Here is a 5,958-nt window from a genome sequence, read left to right as displayed (position 1 = left end):
CCAAAGGTAAGTAATTTTGTTGCATCTTAATATTAATTACATTGTTAAATCATGTTTGTAATTTCAGTATTCACAATACCTTAAATTGTATAGATGTAACCGGCCTGTTAACAGAACCATAATTTTAGTTTCCGACAGTTCATAACTTCATATAATGGTACTGACAAGATTTCATTTTCTCTGTGTGAATTATGATTTGGCAGGGGAGATAATATTAGAATCAGTGATTCTAACAACGGTCGTAGTCATAAGTCTCACTATGTACACATTTTGGGCTGCAAAGCGTCATCACTCCTTCTTCCAATTCCTTTATCATGAAGTTGCTCTTATGATCCTCATTGTTTTTATTCTTATTCAGGTTAGTAACTAAAATATACATTCACCATAGTCATCAATAGTTTATAAAATTGAACATTTGGATTGAGGGTCTCTGTACCATTAGAACCAGTACACTTACTGGTTTATTTTCTTCATGTAGATATTCTTCCCGCTTGGAAGAGCATCGCTCATGATATACGGTGGTCTGGCATCTCTGATATTTTGTAGCTACATAATATACGACACCAATAATTTGCTCGAGAGGTACACCTACGAGGAATACGTATGGGCTGCCGTAGCTCTGAATGTTGTTGATATCTTCAATTTATTCTTGCCTCTTGGAAATCTGTTCCCGGCATCAGACTCATATATAGGTGTTGCAGATACAAATTAAAACACTGTTGTTCAAACTAACAAGGGGTTATTAATTTGAGGTATTGAATTTTTGAGATTGTATTGAGATTGTGATCTAAAGTACTGTTTGATTGAATTAATAATAATAGCAACTGCAAAGAACTTAATTTATTCAATGTGCATTTCTCAAGGAAGCCAATGAACACCTGAATTATCAAGCATTTCCAGATGAAAAAGGAAAATTTGAGTTAAATTGAAACTAAAGGTTTGGAATTAACAAGGGAATTAGCTTGATTTCAGAACCAACAAAAACTATTTCAATGCAGAGTATTAAAAATAAAAATATTTTCACAACAGTACTCAAATTTTTTATCAGTAACGAAATTGGTAATAGCATGTTTGTCTGTGTTACATGTGAGATTTCATCTCCAAGAGAAACTCAATCTTAACCATCCAATTGCTTATCACTGGTACAGTAGCATCGACTGCTGCATGTGTAATGTCGATATCTCATTTCTATGCCTCGCATGCCAGCCTCACTGTGTTCATCGTTGCTCTCTCCTTAATTTGTGCGTCTCTTGCTCTTCTTGTTGGATGTTTCATTGCCTTTATATAAAATTACTGACAATTGGATTCAAACAGGCATAATTCTGGAGAAAAGGGTATAAAAAAAATAAAAAAATAATGTTCTTACCTCATTTCTTTCCATTTCTCGTTGAACGCTATCACGTTTTCTTTTACAATATCATTATAAATCTTATTTTGACAATTTACACTATTCAACTTGAACTGAAGCCTCTTTCTAATCATGGTCATGTTTATTGGTCATTAATTGTACCAATTTTATCGGTAATTTGATTTTGTTATGAAGACTGTCTTAAAGGCATCCATACTGACAACAATAATTGTAGCAACACTCACTTGGAAAGTTGGTAAATATGATTAATAGGTCTGGTTGCACTGCTGTTTACTTTCTTTCGGTTCTACGACACATACCTGTTGGTTGAAATTCTGAGTACGATAAATACAAACTGGTAGTCATACATTTATATTGATATTTGACAAGATCTTGTCAAACCTCCATTTCTAGGCAGAATCTGACTGTGTTTGCAGTAATAGTTCATAGCAACAACATAACTTTCTGATTGTTGTTTAAATTGATTTTCTCTATTGTTAGTTGCTTTATTTTGCATATATACTGGTATTATAAAAAGAATGTTGTTTAGCCAATAATGAATAGGCTTTAATTTTCACTTTCCATTAAGCAAGCTTTTGTTATGAGCATTGGAGTAATTCTTATGAGGGGTTAAAATCAGACTATTGCTCTGCATTTCTGTTGTAGCAGATGTTTCCAAAGCTTTCAGTTGTACTGACATCTGGTTTCGTTTTACTAAATCGGTGGAAAATATCTCACTTTTGTACCAGCCATAACCTAGTATTTTCATTTTTCACAATTAGAAACATTTGATGCAAACATCTCACAAGTAACAAAGTTTCAAACCCTCCCACCAAAGATCTTTAAATCAGATAATTTTTCTGACAAATTGGTTTCTTTCTTTCCTTCTTGAGATAAAAATAGTGGTCATGGTCTCTCAATTTTCAATATCCACAAGTGATTTTAAAATTAGCATAATCACTAAATTAAGCATGATTCTCTCCTTCTTTTCTTATAAGTTATCCAGCATTGCAAATTAATTGGAGCAGGTGCTGCTGCTCTATTCACCTCTAATTCCAAGTTTTTTTTTTTTCTAATTTTTTTTTTTTTCTAAAGAAAGAACTGAAGTTTTTCTATTGACAGTATAATTTCCTAGTGGAATTTACAATGCAACTTCCTATTTTTTTATTAAATAGTCCTGGCCCAGTTCCGGCCTGTAAGGCCTAATTTTATTCCAATTAAGGGAGTATTATAGGAGACCGAATCGTCTGCCCCCCGGGATGCAGGAAATTCCTGCCCCCAGAGTCACTGCGGAGTGGGACTAGTTACTGTTTAAGGGTTTAACTATTGTTACTGTTTTTAAATGAGGCCCCACCCGCAGAGACTCTGGGGGCAGGAATTTCCTGTCCCCCGGGGAGCAGACGATTCGGTCTCGTATTATAGACTTTGCACAGAATCTTTTCTCAAAATAAAATAAAAATAAATAAATATTATGTGAATCAGTCCCTCTAGTTGCCATAAACAGATAAAAGATGTACTATTGACAGTGGCAACTCACTAGATTTCCAGAACTATTGTTGGGGCCAGTAGGCCTTAATAGGCCTGGCAGCTGGCAAATGCTACATGCTAGGAGAATGTTACTTAACGGTACAATGTAACAGTCACCACTTTGGAATTAGAATTTAGAGGAGGTTCAATGGTTGATGTTCAGCTACAACTGTTATGATCTGCTTTGGGATATGGGTGCCTCAGCTTTAAGATTAGCATTGATTATGTGTGCACGAATTTTGACGTAGATCAAATGTTTTTGACCGGACATTGAACCGAATTTGGTCCGATGTCTATCAAGCTGAATTGATATCCTCTGCATTAACGGAATGTGCGTTAATAAATCTGGACCATCCGACTGAGATCCGCACTAATATTAAAGGACTCAGTGCGTCATAGGTGTGGACTGAATTTGCTCTGATCCTGATCAGACAGCCGAGATGCAATAAACTCCATTAAAATTCAGAAAGAGCTCTCTTTCTGACTCAATTTTTTTTTTTTTTAAATATTTTTTTTTATCATGTTTCTTTTAAAATAATTCTATAATTATGTTTTATTCTAAAATTTAACCACTGTATCATATTTTCTAACAGTACAACTGCAACTCTGAGTTGGCTGGCTCCATACTCGGATTTTTTTGATAAACCATAATTAGGAAAATGTTTTTACTGATCCAGCATGATTGCTTTTTTTTTTTCAAAAACCAGAAGGACCGGAGGGCTCCTCCGGTCTCACTTTTTTCCTTTTCTCAAGACCGGAGGAGCCATCCGGTCTCAATATATATATATTTTTTTATTATTTTTTCCACTTTTTCCGTGCGGCGATCTGTGTAGCATCTCTATTTTTTATCCCAACAAAATTTATTTTCAAGACCGGAGCCTTGGTCCGGTCCCATTTTTTTTTTTTTTTTACTTTTTTCACTTTTTTTTTATAAAACAGAAATTTGTTTTTATTTTTTATTTTTTGTATTGAAATATTAGAAATGTTGGATATATTTCTTTGAAAATAGATGGAATACAATATAATTTGATTTATTAGAAAGACTGTAACAAATAACCCGGATCAATATTTTTCAGGCCGGATTTTTCGCGGCTGTAAGAAAAATTAATATATTTCTTTATGTGTTATTGGAAAAAAATAAAAATGCTTAGATTCTGAGTTACTGATCCCGGTTCAAAAGTCACTTCTATGTAATCTAGAAAATATTGTGATCCTTCTAGGACATTTAATTTATAAAAAGTTCTATCTATTTTGAGAATTCTTTTTGAATAATAATTATTAAATAACTTAAAGTTTTTGTTTTTTTCAAAAATAGATAGAACTTTTCATAAATTAAATGTCCTAGAAGGATTACAATATTTTCTAGATTACATAGAAGTGACTTTTGAACCGGGATCAATAACTCAGAATCTAAGCATTTTTATTTTTTTACAATAACACATAAAGAAATATATTAATATTTCTTACAGCCGCGAAAAATCCGGCCTGAAAAATATTGATCCGGGTTATTTGTTACAGTCTTTCTAATAAATCAAATTATATTGTATTTCATCTATTTTCAAAGAAATATATCCAACATTTATAATATTTCAATACAAAAAATAAAAACAAATTTCTGTTTTATAAAAAAAAAAAAAAAAAAAAAAAAATGGGACCGGACCAAGGCTCCGGTCTTGAAAATAAATTTTAATTTTGAAATAAAAATAGGGAGACCGGAGGGCTTCTCCGGTCTTGAGGAAAGAAAAAAAGTGAGACCGGAGGGCTCCTCCGGTCCTTCTGGTTTTTGAAAAAAAAAAGCAATCATGCTGAATCAGTAAAAAACATTTTCTTAATTATGGTTTATCAAAAAAATCCTCCATACTCTACGCACTAAATACCTGACAAGTGTGAACATGAAGTGCTCATGAGCTGTCCCATTCCATTCTTTAATTTTCATGATATTTATATGCTTTTGTTCGCTTAATTATTTTTAGTTTTAAGTATTTGGGTGTACGATTAGTATATCATTTCCCGACAGGTCGGTGTCAGAAATATCTTTTGCGCCTTATTCGGCTGTACTGTGGGAGTGGGAATAGGAAATTTTTGAACTGAAATTTACTGTTCATGTGGAAAGAAAAAAATTCAATTTGATTGAATTTTTTTTTTCACGTGAACAGTAACTCACTGTTTGCAGCCGAACAGGGCCTTAGAGCGTGACCAGTATATTTTCTGTGTTTGTTTTTTTTTCAGATAATCATAGAAAACACAATAATTTTGATCTTTTTCCTTGAATCAGGTTCAGGTACCTATTCTACCTGTTTTACTGATGCTTGTTGGTCAATTATGGGTGGCAACGAACTGGGTCCAACTTGAACTCATTACGAGCTAGCTTGTTCGAGTTACGAGTGAGTTGACTTTAGGGATCTGAGTTGAATTTCAGCTTGAAATTGTCACAAGCTGGATCGAACTAGCTCGTGAGCTGATGAGCTGGCTTGCTGAGTTTGGCCGAATCTTGTTTTAAGAAAAAAATAAAGTTTTCAAATTTTTGGACTGTGGTGGACCGAGCTGAAACTAGGGATGTAAACAGATTAGATATTATTATTCAATCTTGTCCGGATCTGAATCTGAAAAATTATTTAAATTATCCGATTCATATCTGTATCCGAGACTATCCGTATTTGTATCTGAAAAATTATAACGGATAAGAATACGGTAAGATTTTTAACTATCCGTATCCGAGCGTTTACACTTTTAAACCACAACAAATGTACTCTATGTTCTTAAATTTATTTATTAAATTGCATATTCATACTAATGATTCATCAAAACATATACATATATATTTTGATGAATAATATAACACTATGATATAATTAGTGACTAATATTTTGATAATATGATATATGTTTTGTAACCAACAAACTTATTATAAAAAATATTAGATCTAATCTATGAATAAAGAAGTTTTATTTAGATGTTATTTTTTATTCTAATGTAATTTACTTTTAATTATCTAAATTATATTCATATCCTATATGTATCCGTCCAACATCCAATCCGTATCCGTATCTGAAAAATTAGGATACGATTTGACCACTATTTGA

Source organism: Carex rostrata, chromosome 6, assembly GCF_964058835.1.
Source record: "Carex rostrata chromosome 6, lpCarRost1.2, whole genome shotgun sequence".
Taxonomy (NCBI): Eukaryota; Viridiplantae; Streptophyta; class Magnoliopsida; order Poales; family Cyperaceae; genus Carex; species Carex rostrata.
The sequence above is the reverse complement of the archived record's forward strand: the minus strand, read 5'-3'. Positions refer to the sequence as shown.